The sequence below is a fragment of the Hyla sarda genome, unplaced genomic scaffold (genome assembly GCF_029499605.1).
Source record: "Hyla sarda isolate aHylSar1 unplaced genomic scaffold, aHylSar1.hap1 scaffold_315, whole genome shotgun sequence".
NCBI classification, from domain to species: domain Eukaryota; kingdom Metazoa; phylum Chordata; class Amphibia; order Anura; family Hylidae; genus Hyla; species Hyla sarda.
The window spans coordinates 80,086-98,330 of NW_026609879.1; the positions used below are offsets into that span (position 1 = coordinate 80,086).

The 18,245-nt window shown below is 43.6% G+C and overlaps 5 non-coding genes and 1 pseudogene across 5 annotated transcripts; all 6 read left to right on the forward strand.

The window, feature by feature from the left end:
• Window positions 1-6,377: 6,377 nt before the first annotated feature.
• On the forward strand, window positions 6,378-6,575 carry LOC130329015 (U2 spliceosomal RNA). The gene has a single exon (XR_008872849.1). It is a non-coding gene; the product is annotated as a U2 spliceosomal RNA (small nuclear RNA).
• A 2,091-nt stretch (window positions 6,576-8,666) lies between these two features.
• On the forward strand, window positions 8,667-8,857 carry LOC130329051 (U2 spliceosomal RNA). Its single transcript, XR_008872870.1, has one exon. It is a non-coding gene; the product is annotated as a U2 spliceosomal RNA (small nuclear RNA).
• A 2,101-nt stretch (window positions 8,858-10,958) lies between these two features.
• LOC130328952 (U2 spliceosomal RNA) lies at window positions 10,959-11,149 on the forward strand. Its single transcript, XR_008872794.1, has one exon. It is a non-coding gene; the product is annotated as a U2 spliceosomal RNA (small nuclear RNA).
• A 2,097-nt stretch (window positions 11,150-13,246) lies between these two features.
• On the forward strand, window positions 13,247-13,356 carry LOC130329034 (U2 spliceosomal RNA; annotated as a pseudogene).
• Window positions 13,357-14,102: 746 nt separating this feature from the next.
• LOC130329022 (U2 spliceosomal RNA) lies at window positions 14,103-14,291 on the forward strand. Its single transcript, XR_008872855.1, has one exon. It is a non-coding gene; the product is annotated as a U2 spliceosomal RNA (small nuclear RNA).
• A 2,095-nt stretch (window positions 14,292-16,386) lies between these two features.
• LOC130329046 (U2 spliceosomal RNA) lies at window positions 16,387-16,577 on the forward strand. Its single transcript, XR_008872864.1, has one exon. It is a non-coding gene; the product is annotated as a U2 spliceosomal RNA (small nuclear RNA).
• Window positions 16,578-18,245: the final 1,668 nt, after the last annotated feature.

Consider the following 18,245-nt stretch of genomic DNA (forward strand, 5'->3'; position numbering starts at 1 on the left):
TCACACAGGTGTGTCATTGCTGTACATTGACCATGCATTGCTTCTGTGGTATTGCAAAGGCAAAGACAAATGCTTCCAGCCATCCATTGCACTAATGGATTGGTCATCAGCTGGCTGTCTATGTCCCGCATCAATATAGACCAAAGTACAGAGGGTTAGGCTATGCTATTGTGCACCTACCTGATGCATCAGAAGGTGCGAGGCCCTTGCTAAATTCTGTGCACAGACTTTGAGATCTATGCTTTAGACTGTATCTAAACCTGCTCCAACATGGACTGACATTCTGGCCTACTTTCAGCCGATGCGACTTGTCTGTCGCTGAACAGTCGCTTTTTATGTATTCAGCACCTATGTATAATGTTGTAAAAATGCTCTAGAAGCTAAAGTCGCAGAAATGTCACACATATTTGGCCTGCAACTTTCTGTGCGACAAATTCAGACAGGAAAAATCAGTATAAATCCTTAGAAAATTATCCCCCAGTGTCTCCATCTGCTGGCGGTATTGAATAAGCATTGCTGCACTGATGGGGTATGCATTAGACGAAAAAAAAGAAGAAAAAGAAGAATAATACGCCCAGAAAAGAGGCGAAAAGGAGAAAAACGTAAAAAAACGTGAAAAAAAAGTAAGAGGAAGAGAAGGGAAAAAAAGGTGGAAATGGGTTTAAAAGTGATTTCGGCGGAGAAATATATATATATATATATATATATATATATATATATATATGCGCACACACACACATAGATATAAACGTATTCTCCGTTGAGATATTGCAGCCGCTGCTGTGTCCAGGCCCAGGAGCCTTAGCACTGTGCTGTGATGTCACTCAATACCACTGACATCACTAGGTGTAAACAACATCTCTCCTTTGCTGTGTATGTGACTATGGAGCTGTTTGGTGATGTCGTCTATTACGGCCTTCATAGAAGCAACAGGAGATTGTTGCATCCATCTTGAACCCTCAGAACTACAGTGCTATGATGTCACTCACTTCCACAGGCCTTGCAGAGTGTAAACAACAACAACCCAGCTTTGTTGTGTATGTAACCAAAGGGATTTGTGATGTCACCTAGAACCTTCACAGCAGCGACAGCTTTATGAGGAGCATCAGCACTGCTCTGCCTGAGCAGAACCATCACCGCCATAGGTTGTCAAATAACCCGGATTTAACCCACACAGGTAAGTCCAATGGGGTGCAGGCATGTCCTCTATGCTTACAGCTTCCCGTGGGTGTTGGTTTGATACCGTTTGGGGACAGCCAAGGAGGCATCTGCAGGCAACAAAGGTAGGTGTGTGCTTGTGTGTGTGTTTCCTATGCAGATCCTAAGCCCAGTGTCACATGCAAGTAGGAGGAGTAAGAAGGGTTCCTGGCAAATCCGGGTTATGGATTGCATTTAAAAAGGCCCCGTGGGAGTGCAATGGGCCCCTGTCTTGCTGCTTAGCAATAATGGTATGGGTTTAGGTTCTGCTGTGTGTACTGGTGGTTGACTGCCCCCCAGCCCAGAGTGTGCATGGAAAATTGTCTGGCAGCCTCCCTGACAGCAAGCAGTGATAGTGCCCATGAAGGGGACCTTGTTGGGCCCGCCCCTTTCACGGTTATCGCTTCTCGGCCTTTTGGCTAAGATCTTGTATCTTGTCAAGGGGCTCTGAGTTCGTCGAACCTTCGGCCTTGAGGCATCGGCGGTTTTTTAGCCGTCTTAAGCCTCATGCTGCTATAGGAGGAGGACTTACAAAGAACGGGAAGGCGATCCCCCATGGCGACCCTTAGGTTTGCTGCGCATACTGAAACTCGGATTAAGAACACCTTCCGTATTGAAGTGGATGAGGAGAAAAAGGAGAAGATGACTTTGGAATTTTTTGTCAAGAGAATTATGCTGGATTTATTGCACATTCAGAGAGAAGATGTGTTTTGCCTAAAAGACCCAGGTAAAGGACTTTTCATTCTTACCTTGACTTCCGCATCTGCATGTGACCATATGTTTGAGAAAGTTCGGGAGCTTGCCAATGAGGAGGATATGAAAGGACTTGTTTTCATTGCTCTATATTCTAATGGCGATGTTCCACTGGTGGTTACTATGCACGATCCATACGTGGATATAAGAGACATTGTCTTATTTTTAAACCAATATTGTGCGGAAGTCAAATACTCTCATAAAATAATGAATGCAATGGACTTTTGGACTGGAAAGCATAAGTTTGCTGTTAAGTTCAGAGAAGATGTGAGAGGAATTGGAGGTCTGTGTCGCCCACCTGCAAATTTTTTAATTGGGCGTAAACGTGGCTATTTATTCTACCCTGGGATGCCGTATTATTGCAGGAAATGCCATGAATATGGTCATACACAAGAATCTTGCAAAGAGGAAGTGGTTATTTGCAAAAGATGTGGCCAAAAAGGCCACACCACTTTGGACTGTCAAAATGAGATTCTGTGTAATGTGTGTAAGCGGAAAGGACATGCTTTTAAGGATTGTCCTCAACGCTCCTGGGCCAATATTGTGGCTACGTCGGCTGGTCCCTCGATGAGGAAGAGCTCCATGGATGCTGTGCCTGTGCCTAAGACCCACACCCTGAAAGTGATGCCTGAGTCTTCTGCTACCGGAATTCCTGTGATACCTGCTGTGGCTCATGTCTCCAAAAGCATTGTGTCCCCGGGGAAGGTCGTGGGACCTGAGATAGAAGTGAGGGGTTCTCCTCTCATGGAAGTTGAGGGTCCTGGACCGCCCAGAAGGGATACAGAGGAGATGGATGTAGAAGAACGGCGAAAGAGGAAAAGCAGAGACCGGAAAGAGGAAAAGGGCCTTAACATCAAAAGGAGTGGTCGAGTTAGTGCGGACGAGGGGAACGTGGAGATTGTCTGCCAAAAGGTTATAACAGCATCCGACCCTGTTAATATTGAGGAATTTGTGTCACCACCTACAGATTGGGGTTCTTTGTCTGAGGATAATGAATGACCCAGGAGCTACCAAGTGTTAATATCTCCTCCTTCAATGTGAGGAGTTTGAAGAGCCCAGAGAGGAGGGCTGCTTTATTTTCTTTCTTGTCTTCTTTGCCTACAGACATTTTATTTTTACAGGAATGTGCCATTGATTATGATATCAATTATTCATCTTTGAGATCTGAATGGACTCTTGGCCCGTCTGTGTGGTCAGGGGATAATGAGAGGAAAGTGACTGGTGTTGGCATACTGTTCAAGAGCAGTGAGTATAAAGTTACCTCCTTCACAGACATTGTACCCGGTAGAGCCCTGCTCGTTCATATTATTTATAATGACATGAATATGAGACTTTTAAATGTATATGCCTCTCCAGATAAGGATGAAAGATCTGATTTATTAGAGAAAATTCAGTTTTATTTACCGGGTTCATCCCCGCTTATCATCGCTGGTGATTTTAATTGTATAATGGCAGGAGAGGAGCGGGCTGGAGGATCTGAACAAAGGAAAGATAAGACTGAAAAACAACTAAAGGATTTTATAGTTGATTTTAATTTAAAAGATTTGTGGAGAACCTCTTTCCCTAATGACCCTGGGTATACCTGGGAGAATAGCCTTTATATGTCAAGGATTGATTATATTTTTGCTTCTGGATTTGCATTTTATGGGAATATGCAATTGACTTCTACCTTTTTTTCAGATCATAAGATTTTATCTGCTACATGTAAGTTTGATGGGGTTTGCAGAGCCAAAGGAGTCTGGCGTCTGAATGTCTCTTTGCTTGAAGATGAAGAAATTAAATGTAATTTTATCTATCTTTTTAAAAAATTGCAGAACTCAAGGACTAATTTTAATTCTCTTTTAGCATGGTGGGAATTCTGCAAGGTAAAATTTAAAGAGTATTTTATTAAGATGGGTGTTAAAAAAACAAAAGAGAAATTGAAATGGTATAGAGATCTTAACACAAAACTACAAACCTATTATCAACTCAAAGAGCTGGGTGTATATGTAGATGATCTGATTTTAAGTGTTAAAAGTGATATTCAGAAGGCTATAACTAACAAAGGGAAAGAAATAATTTTTAACTCCAAAGTTGAATGTAAAGAGAAGGATGAAAAGTGTACAAGATTCTTTTTTAAAAAGGTAATGGAAACAAAAAAGTTAATGATTAACATTGAGGATGAAACTACTAATGTAGGAATGTTATCCAAAGCTAAATCCTTTTATCAAGATCTGTTTAATGAGAAACCCATTGATATATCTGCTGCTAATTTTCTCCTAAGCACTTTAGTTTGTGGTTTAAGTAAGGAGGACCAAGATGCACTTTGCACAGAAGTAAGATGCCAAGAATTAGAAATTGCTGCTAAAAGTTTATCCACAGGTAAAACACCAGGTTCTGATGGACTTCCTGTAGAGTTTTATAAAACCTTTTGGGAGATTTTTAAAGATGATTTGCTTAATATTTTTAAGGAGGCTTTTAATTCTGATGTTCTACCTTTATCTTGGAGGAGTGGTATAGTGTCTCTGATCCCCAAAAAGGGGGATAGGAACAGCTTAGAAAATTGGAGACCAATTACGCTTCTTAATGTTGATTATAAGATTATGTCAAAAATTTTTGTTAACAGAATGAAGCCGTTTTTGTACAAGGTCATCCATGTGGATCAGGTATGTGGTGTCCCAGGAAGGAGTGTAGCTGAACCTTTAAATGCTATTAGGGACGTCATATGGTATCAGCAAGAGCGGAATCAAAATCTAGCCATTCTATCTCTAGATTTTCATAAAGCGTTCGATAGAGTATCACATTGTTTTTTATGGATGGTTTTACAACGCATGGGTTTTCCTAACATATTTATTAAGCAAATTGCTCTCTTATATAAAGGTTCTTTTAGCAGGATTTTAATAAATGGTTTCCTTACAGATTTTATTAATTTATCATCAGGGGTAAAGCAAGGCTGCCCTCTGTCTCCTATACTGTTTATATGTGCAATAGAACCTCTGTTAAACTTAATAAGGAATGATAAAATAATAAAAGGAGTGCCAGTTCCTGGAGGTAATAATGCCACCCTTAAAGTGTGTGGCTATATGGATGATATTAATGTTTTTTGTGAAAGTGCCTTCTCTTTACAAAGAGTTGTTGATGTTACTGATTTCTTTTGTAAAGCTTCTGCTTTTAAACTTAATTTATCTAAATGTGACTGTTTTTATATAGGTAAATGGGAAAACGTGCAAATACCAAACCTAAAATTACAGTCAGAAAAAATAAAAATCCTTGGAGTCATCTTTGATAAAAATAACAATGGTGAGGAAAGTTGGCTAATGGTAAAAGAAAAGGTAAAGAAAAAGGTAGACTTTTGGTCCCTTAGGAAATTATCCTTAGAAGGTAAAATTTTGGTGATTAAGGCTATGCTAATACCCATTATGCTCTATTTAAATATGATTTATCCTCCTAATGAACTTATGTCTAGGCAACTTCAGAGGATTCTCTTTGAGTTTCTATGGAGTTCTAAAGCAGAAAAATTAAAAAGAGATACTATGTATAAGTCACAAAAAAATGGAGGAAAACAGGTTCCCTGTATTAGAAAATTTTTATACTTAAGGTTTTTTAGTTGGTGTTTTAGGGGACTTTTTATGAAAAGTGTATGGTCCTGTTTTTTAAAGTACTCTGCGGGACATATTTTTAGAAAAAGAGAATGGGTGTTTTTATCATTATCTTCTCCTGTACTTTTAACTCCGCCTAAACATTATGCCATCTTAGAAAAAATTATACGTATGTATAACCTTAAAGACTTTGACTTGTTAACCTTGAGGGATGCTCGCAAGATAGAAGTACAGTTAAATTTGCAAGAAGAAATATGTATGGTCTCTAATTTTTCTTATAATAGGTGTGTACAAATATGGAAAAAGGTAAACGAGCCATATCTTTTTAATGAGCACAAGGATTTAGCATGGATGATTATCCATGAGTGTCTTCCGGTAAGATTTTTCCAATATAGAAGAGGTCTAAATGCTGTATGTGTCTGTCCCCGGGATAATTGCAATATAGATGAAACTGTTTTGCACCTTTTCTGGAATTGTTATTTTGCACAAAAGGTTTTTAGACTAATTGGTTCTTTATTGAAATTCCTAACAGGTCTAAAAGTTTTAAATCATGAAGTTGTTTTATATGGCAAAAGTGATGGAGTTACAAAAGAAAAAGAGAGAATTTTGTGGATTTTTATCAACTGTACAAAAAATGTATTATGGAAAGTTCGTAATATCCTTGTCTTCAAAAGAGATTTTATTTGTGAAAAAGAATGTTTGAAGATGATATACAGTGAAGTTTACTTGTACTATTTAATTGATAAAAAGAGATATGGGCAGAAAAAAGCATTAGCTATATGGAATTTACATTTATGGAAAACAGTATTTGATGTATTGTAAACATTTTTTGTGATGTACTTAAGTTTTTGAGTTTTTTCAATAAAAATGTAAAAAAAAAAAAAAAAAAAAAAATCTGTTCTTATCAGTTTAATATCTGATACGTCCCCTATCTGGGGACCATATATTAAATGGATTTTTGAGAACGGGGGCCGATTTCGAAGCTTGCTTCCGTCGCCCTATGCATTGACCCGATATGGCAGTATCTTCGGGTACAGTGCACCACCCCCTTACAGGGTTAAAAAGAAAGATTCCTACTTTCATTGCTACCTGCTTGCTGGCTAGCCAGCTAGCCAGCCCTGTGGGCCTTGCTGCTGCTGCAGCCAAAAAACAAAAGGTGGTGCTGCTGCTGCTTCTGCTGCTTCTGCTTCTGCTTGTGTCTGGCCCCTGTTGGAGCGTCCAGGCACAGGACTTCTGCTGCTGCTGACTAAATGGCCTCCTTAATTGGATCATTTGAGTAGCCAGCACACCTGTGCAGGTAGGGCATGACATGATAGGCAGCTGCCTTGATAGCGGGTGGGTGCTGAATGTTCCTAATTGACAAAATAAGATTAATGCTTATGAAGAAATATAAAATCTCATCCCTTCCCCAATATCGCGCCACACCCCTACCCCTTAATTCCCTGGTTGAACGTGATGGACATATGTCTTTTTTCGACCGTACTAACTATGTAACTATGTAACATAACATGGGGGGGGGGGGGGTCTCCTGGCTGTTCACACAGGTGTGTCATTGCTGTACATTGACCATGCATTGCTTCTGTGGTATTGCAAAGGCAAAGACAAATGCTTCCAGCCATCCATTGCACTAATGGATTGGTCATCAGCTGGCTGTCTATGTCCCGCATCAATATAGACCAAAGTACAGAGGGTTAGGCTATGCTATTGTGCACCTACCTGATGCATCAGAAGGTGCGAGGCCCTTGCTAAATTCTGTGCACAGACTTTGAGATCTATGCTTTAGACTGTATCTAAACCTGCTCCAACATGGACTGACATTCTGGCCTACTTTCAGCCGATGCGACTTGTCTGTCGCTGAACAGTCGCTTTTTATGTATTCAGCACCTATGTATAATGTTGTAAAAATGCTCTAGAAGCTAAAGTCGCAGAAATGTCACACATATTTGGCCTGCAACTTTCTGTGCGACAAATTCAGACAGGAAAAATCAGTATAAATCCTTAGAAAATTATCCCCCAGTGTCTCCATCTGCTGGCGGTATTGAATAAGCATTGCTGCACTGATGGGGTATGCATTAGACGAAAAAAAAGAAGAAAAAGAAGAATAATACGCCCAGAAAAGAGGCGAAAAGGAGAAAAACGTAAAAAAACGTGAAAAAAAAGTAAGAGGAAGAGAAGGGAAAAAAAGGTGGAAATGGGTTTAAAAGTGATTTCGGCGGAGAAATATATATATATATATATATATATATATATATATATATATATATATGCGCACACACACACATAGATATAAACGTATTCTCCGTTGAGATATTGCAGCCGCTGCTGTGTCCAGGCCCAGGAGCCTTAGCACTGTGCTGTGATGTCACTCAATACCACTGACATCACTAGGTGTAAACAACATCTCTCCTTTGCTGTGTATGTGACTATGGAGCTGTTTGGTGATGTCGTCTATTACGGCCTTCATAGAAGCAACAGGAGATTGTTGCATCCATCTTGAACCCTCAGAACTACAGTGCTATGATGTCACTCACTTCCACAGGCCTTGCAGAGTGTAAACAACAACAACCCAGCTTTGTTGTGTATGTAACCAAAGGGATTTGTGATGTCACCTAGAACCTTCACAGCAGCGACAGCTTTATGAGGAGCATCAGCACTGCTCTGCCTGAGCAGAACCATCACCGCCATAGGTTGTCAAATAACCCGGATTTAACCCACACAGGTAAGTCCAATGGGGTGCAGGCATGTCCTCTATGCTTACAGCTTCCCGTGGGTGTTGGTTTGATACCGTTTGGGGACAGCCAAGGAGGCATCTGCAGGCAACAAAGGTAGGTGTGTGCTTGTGTGTGTGTTTCCTATGCAGATCCTAAGCCCAGTGTCACATGCAAGTAGGAGGAGTAAGAAGGGTTCCTGGCAAATCCGGGTTATGGATTGCATTTAAAAAGGCCCCGTGGGAGTGCAATGGGCCCCTGTCTTGCTGCTTAGCAATAATGGTATGGGTTTAGGTTCTGCTGTGTGTACTGGTGGTTGACTGCCCCCCAGCCCAGAGTGTGCATGGAAAATTGTCTGGCAGCCTCCCTGACAGCAAGCAGTGATAGTGCCCATGAAGGGGACCTTGTTGGGCCCGCCCCTTTCACGGTTATCGCTTCTCGGCCTTTTGGCTAAGATCAAGTGTAGTATCTGTTCTTATCAGTTTAATATCTGATACGTCCCCTATCTGGGGACCATATATTAAATGGATTTTTGAGAACGGGGGCCGATTTCGAAGCTTGCTTCCGTCGCCCTATGCATTGACCCGATATGGCAGTATCTTCGGGTACAGTGCACCACCCCCTTACAGGGTTAAAAAGAAAGATTCCTACTTTCATTGCTACCTGCTTGCTGGCTAGCCAGCTAGCCAGCCCTGTGGGCCTTGCTGCTGCTGCAGCCAAAAAACAAAAGGTGGTGCTGCTGCTGCTTCTGCTGCTTCTGCTTCTGCTTGTGTCTGGCCCCTGTTGGAGCGTCCAGGCACAGGACTTCTGCTGCTGCTGACTAAATGGCCTCCTTAATTGGATCATTTGAGTAGCCAGCACACCTGTGCAGGTAGGGCATGACATGATAGGCAGCTGCCTTGATAGCGGGTGGGTGCTGAATGTTCCTAATTGACAAAATAAGATTAATGCTTATGAAGAAATATAAAATCTCATCCCTTCCCCAATATCGCGCCACACCCCTACCCCTTAATTCCCTGGTTGAACGTGATGGACATATGTCTTTTTTCGACCGTACTAACTATGTAACTATGTAACATAACATGGGGGGGGGGGGGGTCTCCTGGCTGTTCACACAGGTGTGTCATTGCTGTACATTGACCATGCATTGCTTCTGTGGTATTGCAAAGGCAAAGACAAATGCTTCCAGCCATCCATTGCACTAATGGATTGGTCATCAGCTGGCTGTCTATGTCCCGCATCAATATAGACCAAAGTACAGAGGGTTAGGCTATGCTATTGTGCACCTACCTGATGCATCAGAAGGTGCGAGGCCCTTGCTAAATTCTGTGCACAGACTTTGAGATCTATGCTTTAGACTGTATCTAAACCTGCTCCAACATGGACTGACATTCTGGCCTACTTTCAGCCGATGCGACTTGTCTGTCGCTGAACAGTCGCTTTTTATGTATTCAGCACCTATGTATAATGTTGTAAAAATGCTCTAGAAGCTAAAGTCGCAGAAATGTCACACATATTTGGCCTGCAACTTTCTGTGCGACAAATTCAGACAGGAAAAATCAGTATAAATCCTTAGAAAATTATCCCCCAGTGTCTCCATCTGCTGGCGGTATTGAATAAGCATTGCTGCACTGATGGGGTATGCATTAGACGAAAAAAAAGAAGAAAAAGAAGAATAATACGCCCAGAAAAGAGGCGAAAAGGAGAAAAACGTAAAAAAACGTGAAAAAAAAGTAAGAGGAAGAGAAGGGAAAAAAAGGTGGAAATGGGTTTAAAAGTGATTTCGGCGGAGAAATATATATATATATATATATATATATATATATATATATATATATATATATATATATGCGCACACACACACATAGATATAAACGTATTCTCCGTTGAGATATTGCAGCCGCTGCTGTGTCCAGGCCCAGGAGCCTTAGCACTGTGCTGTGATGTCACTCAATACCACTGACATCACTAGGTGTAAACAACATCTCTCCTTTGCTGTGTATGTGACTATGGAGCTGTTTGGTGATGTCGTCTATTACGGCCTTCATAGAAGCAACAGGAGATTGTTGCATCCATCTTGAACCCTCAGAACTACAGTGCTATGATGTCACTCACTTCCACAGGCCTTGCAGAGTGTAAACAACAACAACCCAGCTTTGTTGTGTATGTAACCAAAGGGATTTGTGATGTCACCTAGAACCTTCACAGCAGCGACAGCTTTATGAGGAGCATCAGCACTGCTCTGCCTGAGCAGAACCATCACCGCCATAGGTTGTCAAATAACCCGGATTTAACCCACACAGGTAAGTCCAATGGGGTGCAGGCATGTCCTCTATGCTTACAGCTTCCCGTGGGTGTTGGTTTGATACCGTTTGGGGACAGCCAAGGAGGCATCTGCAGGCAACAAAGGTAGGTGTGTGCTTGTGTGTGTGTTTCCTATGCAGATCCTAAGCCCAGTGTCACATGCAAGTAGGAGGAGTAAGAAGGGTTCCTGGCAAATCCGGGTTATGGATTGCATTTAAAAAGGCCCCGTGGGAGTGCAATGGGCCCCTGTCTTGCTGCTTAGCAATAATGGTATGGGTTTAGGTTCTGCTGTGTGTACTGGTGGTTGACTGCCCCCCAGCCCAGAGTGTGCATGGAAAATTGTCTGGCAGCCTCCCTGACAGCAAGCAGTGATAGTGCCCATGAAGGGGACCTTGTTGGGCCCGCCCCTTTCACGGTTATCGCTTCTCGGCCTTTTGGCTAAGATCAAGTGTAGTATCTGTTCTTATCAGTTTAATATCTGATACGTCCCCTATCTGGGGACCATATATTAAATGGATTTTTGAGAATGGGGGCCGATTTCGAAGCTTGCTTCCGTCGCCCTATGCATTGACCCGATATGGCAGTATCTTCGGGTACAGTGCACCACCCCCTTACAGGGTTAAAAAGAAAGATTCCTACTTTCATTGCTACCTGCTTGCTGGCTAGCCAGCTAGCCAGCCCTGTGGGCCTTGCTGCTGCTGCAGCCAAAAAACAAAAGGTGGTGCTGCTGCTGCTTCTGCTGCTGCTGCTTCTGCTTGTGTCTGGCCCCTGTTGGAGCGTCCAGGCACAGGACTTCTGCTGCTGCTGACTAAATGGCCTCCTTAATTGGATCATTTGAGTAGCCAGCACACCTGTGCAGGTAGGGCATGACATGATAGGCAGCTGCCTTGATAGCGGGTGGGTGCTGAATGTTCCTAATTGACAAAATAAGATTAATGCTTATGAAGAAATATAAAATCTCATCCCTTCCCCAATATCGCGCCACACCCCTACCCCTTAATTCCCTGGTTGAACGTGATGGACATATGTCTTTTTTCGACCGTACTAACTATGTAACTATGTAACATAACATGGGGGGGGGGGGGGGGGGTCTCCTGGCTGTTCACACAGGTGTGTCATTGCTGTACATTGACCATGCATTGCTTCTGTGGTATTGCAAAGGCAAAGACAAATGCTTCCAGCCATCCATTGCACTAATGGATTGGTCATCAGCTGGCTGTCTATGTCCCGCATCAATATAGACCAAAGTACAGAGGGTTAGGCTATGCTATTGTGCACCTACCTGATGCATCAGAAGGTGCGAGGCCCTTGCTAAATTCTGTGCACAGACTTTGAGATCTATGCTTTAGACTGTATCTAAACCTGCTCCAACATGGACTGACATTCTGGCCTACTTTCAGCCGATGCGACTTGTCTGTCGCTGAACAGTCGCTTTTTATGTATTCAGCACCTATGTATAATGTTGTAAAAATGCTCTAGAAGCTAAAGTCGCAGAAATGTCACACATATTTGGCCTGCAACTTTCTGTGCGACAAATTCAGACAGGAAAAATCAGTATAAATCCTTAGAAAATTATCCCCCAGTGTCTCCATCTGCTGGCGGTATTGAATAAGCATTGCTGCACTGATGGGGTATGCATTAGACGAAAAAAAAGAAGAAAAAGAAGAATAATACGCCCAGAAAAGAGGCGAAAAGGAGAAAAACGTAAAAAAACGTGAAAAAAAAGTAAGAGGAAGAGAAGGGAAAAAAAGGTGGAAATGGGTTTAAAAGTGATTTCGGCGGAGAAATATATATATATATATATATATATATATATATATATATATATATATATGCGCACACACACACATAGATATAAACGTATTCTCCGTTGAGATATTGCAGCCGCTGCTGTGTCCAGGCCCAGGAGCCTTAGCACTGTGCTGTGATGTCACTCAATACCACTGACATCACTAGGTGTAAACAACATCTCTCCTTTGCTGTGTATGTGACTATGGAGCTGTTTGGTGATGTCGTCTATTACGGCCTTCATAGAAGCAACAGGAGATTGTTGCATCCATCTTGAACCCTCAGAACTACAGTGCTATGATGTCACTCACTTCCACAGGCCTTGCAGAGTGTAAACAACAACAACCCAGCTTTGTTGTGTATGTAACCAAAGGGATTTGTGATGTCACCTAGAACCTTCACAGCAGCGACAGCTTTATGAGGAGCATCAGCACTGCTCTGCCTGAGCAGAACCATCACCGCCATAGGTTGTCAAATAACCCGGATTTAACCCACACAGGTAAGTCCAATGGGGTGCAGGCATGTCCTCTATGCTTACAGCTTCCCGTGGGTGTTGGTTTGATACCGTTTGGGGACAGCCAAGGAGGCATCTGCAGGCAACAAAGGTAGGTGTGTGCTTGTGTGTGTGTTTCCTATGCAGATCCTAAGCCCAGTGTCACATGCAAGTAGGAGGAGTAAGAAGGGTTCCTGGCAAATCCGGGTTATGGATTGCATTTAAAAAGGCCCCGTGGGAGTGCAATGGGCCCCTGTCTTGCTGCTTAGCAATAATGGTATGGGTTTAGGTTCTGCTGTGTGTACTGGTGGTTGACTGCCCCCCAGCCCAGAGTGTGCATGGAAAATTGTCTGGCAGCCTCCCTGACAGCAAGCAGTGATAGTGCCCATGAAGGGGACCTTGTTGGGCCCGCCCCTTTCACGGTTATCGCTTCTCGGCCTTTTGGCTAAGATCAAGTGTAGTATCTGTTCTTATCAGTTTTCATGCTGGTGGGTATGGGTGCTGCATGGAGGATGCAGGTGTACCAGGGCTTTCCGGGGCTGGTTCTGAGGAATCAGCTCGACGGCTGCCCCGATGTGACCTGTTCCCTCCGGGTCTCGCCATGAGGCTGAGAGGGTCTAGAGCCGAGGTACTTTTGTGCCTCGGGGAGTGGTGACCCCCGAGGTGCCGAAACTCACTGGGAGAATAGACTCACTGAGTTGAAGCACGGGCACCATAATCTCTTCACCTTGCGGCACTCACCTCTTGATTCCCGGCCTTCTGGCTAGGATCAGAGAAATTTTTATAGATCCGGCCGGATGTCCGGGCAGTATATCTGCACACATTCACTTATTTATTTCTTTTTTGTCTCACTGTGTCACTTTTTGCGTGTTGTGTGTTCACAGGATTGGTCAGGATGCGGTAGCCCTTCTGGGTGTCCCTCCTGGCGGTCTAGGGGAGGTGTGTGTGGCCATTAGGTTCCGCACCTCCCTGCAAACACCCCGGGTACTCCTGCTTTGGCAGGGTACCTACCGTAATCGGCTCTGCGGGCAGATACCTTGGCTAACGCCAAGGGGGATGCCGGGAGCATTTGTGGTCCCCTAGTAGCTTCGGCGAAAAGGGACATCGAACCTGGAACCTCGCAGGTACCTTTTGGTCCGGAGGCGAAGGGTAAGGTTTGTTGGGGGGCCTCTCTCCTATCGGAGAAGGGCTTGCGATAGACCGCATCCTTTGTGCACGTTTTTTTTTAGTGTAACACGTTTGCACTTTTTCTTGCACTTTGGGTGAATCGAAAGCACGTTCCTCGGCTTTAGAAATAAAAAAAAAAAAAAAAAAAAATCTGTTCTTATCAGTTTAATATCTGATACGTCCCCTATCTGGGGACCATATATTAAATGGATTTTTGAGAACGGGGGCCGATTTCGAAGCTTGCTTCCGTCGCCCTATGCATTGACCCGATATGGCAGTATCTTCGGGTACAGTGCACCACCCCCTTACAGGGTTAAAAAGAAAGATTCCTACTTTCATTGCTACCTGCTTGCTGGCTAGCCAGCTAGCCAGCCCTGTGGGCCTTGCTGCTGCTGCAGCCAAAAAACAAAAGGTGGTGCTGCTGCTGCTTCTGCTGCTTCTGCTTCTGCTTGTGTCTGGCCCCTGTTGGAGCGTCCAGGCACAGGACTTCTGCTGCTGCTGACTAAATGGCCTCCTTAATTGGATCATTTGAGTAGCCAGCACACCTGTGCAGGTAGGGCATGACATGATAGGCAGCTGCCTTGATAGCGGGTGGGTGCTGAATGTTCCTAATTGACAAAATAAGATTAATGCTTATGAAGAAATATAAAATCTCATCCCTTCCCCAATATCGCGCCACACCCCTACCCCTTAATTCCCTGGTTGAACGTGATGGACATATGTCTTTTTTCGACCGTACTAACTATGTAACTATGTAACATAACATGGGGGGGGGGGGGGGGGGTCTCCTGGCTGTTCACACAGGTGTGTCATTGCTGTACATTGACCATGCATTGCTTCTGTGGTATTGCAAAGGCAAAGACAAATGCTTCCAGCCATCCATTGCACTAATGGATTGGTCATCAGCTGGCTGTCTATGTCCCGCATCAATATAGACCAAAGTACAGAGGGTTAGGCTATGCTATTGTGCACCTACCTGATGCATCAGAAGGTGCGAGGCCCTTGCTAAATTCTGTGCACAGACTTTGAGATCTATGCTTTAGACTGTATCTAAACCTGCTCCAACATGGACTGACATTCTGGCCTACTTTCAGCCGATGCGACTTGTCTGTCGCTGAACAGTCGCTTTTTATGTATTCAGCACCTATGTATAATGTTGTAAAAATGCTCTAGAAGCTAAAGTCGCAGAAATGTCACACATATTTGGCCTGCAACTTTCTGTGCGACAAATTCAGACAGGAAAAATCAGTATAAATCCTTAGAAAATTATCCCCCAGTGTCTCCATCTGCTGGCGGTATTGAATAAGCATTGCTGCACTGATGGGGTATGCATTAGACGAAAAAAAAGAAGAAAAAGAAGAATAATACGCCCAGAAAAGAGGCGAAAAGGAGAAAAACGTAAAAAAACGTGAAAAAAAAGTAAGAGGAAGAGAAGGGAAAAAAAGGTGGAAATGGGTTTAAAAGTGATTTCGGCGGAGAAATATATATATATATATATATATATATATATATATATATATATATATGCGCACACACACACATAGATATAAACGTATTCTCCGTTGAGATATTGCAGCCGCTGCTGTGTCCAGGCCCAGGAGCCTTAGCACTGTGCTGTGATGTCACTCAATACCACTGACATCACTAGGTGTAAACAACATCTCTCCTTTGCTGTGTATGTGACTATGGAGCTGTTTGGTGATGTCGTCTATTACGGCCTTCATAGAAGCAACAGGAGATTGTTGCATCCATCTTGAACCCTCAGAACTACAGTGCTATGATGTCACTCACTTCCACAGGCCTTGCAGAGTGTAAACAACAACAACCCAGCTTTGTTGTGTATGTAACCAAAGGGATTTGTGATGTCACCTAGAACCTTCACAGCAGCGACAGCTTTATGAGGAGCATCAGCACTGCTCTGCCTGAGCAGAACCATCACCGCCATAGGTTGTCAAATAACCCGGATTTAACCCACACAGGTAAGTCCAATGGGGTGCAGGCATGTCCTCTATGCTTACAGCTTCCCGTGGGTGTTGGTTTGATACCGTTTGGGGACAGCCAAGGAGGCATCTGCAGGCAACAAAGGTAGGTGTGTGCTTGTGTGTGTGTTTCCTATGCAGATCCTAAGCCCAGTGTCACATGCAAGTAGGAGGAGTAAGAAGGGTTCCTGGCAAATCCGGGTTATGGATTGCATTTAAAAAGGCCCCGTGGGAGTGCAATGGGCCCCTGTCTTGCTGCTTAGCAATAATGGTATGGGTTTAGGTTCTGCTGTGTGTACTGGTGGTTGACTGCCCCCCAGCCCAGAGTGTGCATGGAAAATTGTCTGGCAGCCTCCCTGACAGCAAGCAGTGATAGTGCCCATGAAGGGGACCTTGTTGGGCCCGCCCCTTTCACGGTTATCGCTTCTCGGCCTTTTGGCTAAGATCAAGTGTAGTATCTGTTCTTATCAGTTTAATATCTGATACGTCCCCTATCTGGGGACCATATATTAAATGGATTTTTGAGAATGGGGGCCGATTTCGAAGCTTGCTTCCGTCGCCCTATGCATTGACCCGATATGGCAGTATCTTCGGGTACAGTGCACCACCCCCTTACAGGGTTAAAAAGAAAGATTCCTACTTTCATTGCTACCTGCTTGCTGGCTAGCCAGCTAGCCAGCCCTGTGGGCCTTGCTGCTGCTGCAGCCAAAAAACAAAAGGTGGTGCTGCTGCTGCTTCTGCTGCTGCTGCTTCTGCTTGTGTCTGGCCCCTGTTGGAGCGTCCAGGCACAGGACTTCTGCTGCTGCTGACTAAATGGCCTCCTTAATTGGATCATTTGAGTAGCCAGCACACCTGTGCAGGTAGGGCATGACATGATAGGCAGCTGCCTTGATAGCGGGTGGGTGCTGAATGTTCCTAATTGACAAAATAAGATTAATGCTTATGAAGAAATATAAAATCTCATCCCTTCCCCAATATCGCGCCACACCCCTACCCCTTAATTCCCTGGTTGAACGTGATGGACATATGTCTTTTTTCGACCGTACTAACTATGTAACTATGTAACATAACATGGGGGGGGGGGGGGGGGGGTCTCCTGGCTGTTCACACAGGTGTGTCATTGCTGTACATTGACCATGCATTGCTTCTGTGGTATTGCAAAGGCAAAGACAAATGCTTCCAGCCATCCATTGCACTAATGGATTGGTCATCAGCTGGCTGTCTATGTCCCGCATCAATATAGACCAAAGTACAGAGGGTTAGGCTATGCTATTGTGCACCTACCTGATGCATCAGAAGGTGCGAGGCCCTTGCTAAATTCTGTGCACAGACTTTGAGATCTATGCTTTAGACTGTATCTAAACCTGCTCCAACATGGACTGACATTCTGGCCTACTTTCAGCCGATGCGACTTGTCTGTCGCTGAACAGTCGCTTTTTATGTATTCAGCACCTATGTATAATGTTGTAAAAATGCTCTAGAAGCTAAAGTCGCAGAAATGTCACACATATTTGGCCTGCAACTTTCTGTGCGACAAATTCAGACAGGAAAAATCAGTATAAATCCTTAGAAAATTATCCCCCAGTGTCTCCATCTGCTGGCGGTATTGAATAAGCATTGCTGCACTGATGGGGTATGCATTAGACGAAAAAAAAGAAGAAAAAGAAGAATAATACGCCCAGAAAAGAGGCGAAAAGGAGAAAAACGTAAAAAAACGTGAAAAAAAAGTAAGAGGAAGAGAAGGGAAAAAAAGGTGGAAATGGGTTTAAAAGTGATTTCGGCGGAGAAATATATATATATATATATATATATATATATATATATATATATATATGCGCACACACACACATAGATATAAACGTATTCTCCGTTGAGATATTGCAGCCGCTGCTGTGTCCAGGCCCAGGAGCCTTAGCACTGTGCTGTGATGTCACTCAATACCACTGACATCACTAGGTGTAAACAACATCTCTCCTTTGCTGTGTATGTGACTATGGAGCTGTTTGGTGATGTCGTCTATTACGGCCTTCATAGAAGCAACAGGAGATTGTTGCATCCATCTTGAACCCTCAGAACTACAGTGCTATGATGTCACTCACTTCCACAGGCCTTGCAGAGTGTAAACAACAACAACCCAGCTTTGTTGTGTATGTAACCAAAGGGATTTGTGATGTCACCTAGAACCTTCACAGCAGCGACAGCTTTATGAGGAGCATCAGCACTGCTCTGCCTGAGCAGAACCATCACCGCCATAGGTTGTCAAATAACCCGGATTTAA